General features: G+C 27.1%; 1 protein-coding gene across 1 annotated transcript in view; it reads left to right on the forward strand.

The window, feature by feature from the left end:
- The window catches only part of LOC119589062 (39S ribosomal protein L39, mitochondrial-like), a gene marked incomplete at its 5' end in the record, with an annotated part of 12,258 nt that overhangs the window by 1,011 nt on the left and 10,989 nt on the right, over positions 1-258 (forward strand).

A 258-nucleotide genomic window follows, 5' to 3' on the forward strand; every position in this document is an offset into this window, starting at 1 on the left:
ATAGTAATAGTGTTTTTTATATATATTTCACTTTTAGCTTGATGCATATAAAGACAAGATTCATTATAAAAGATTCAATAGGCATTCAGGAAATTTAGGCTTTGAATATTGTTGCTCAATTGCATTTTGTGTATGACGTGGTCACTTATATCTGTTCTGAGAATTTTGTGTAGTACAGTATTTATGAGGTATATACATTTTTATAGAAAAAAAGAAAACAATGAATTTTATCCTTTTGTTTCCTCTTCATTTGGTGCT

Source organism: Penaeus monodon, chromosome 25, assembly GCF_015228065.2.
Source record: "Penaeus monodon isolate SGIC_2016 chromosome 25, NSTDA_Pmon_1, whole genome shotgun sequence".
In the NCBI taxonomy this organism is placed as follows: Eukaryota; Metazoa; Arthropoda; class Malacostraca; order Decapoda; family Penaeidae; genus Penaeus; species Penaeus monodon.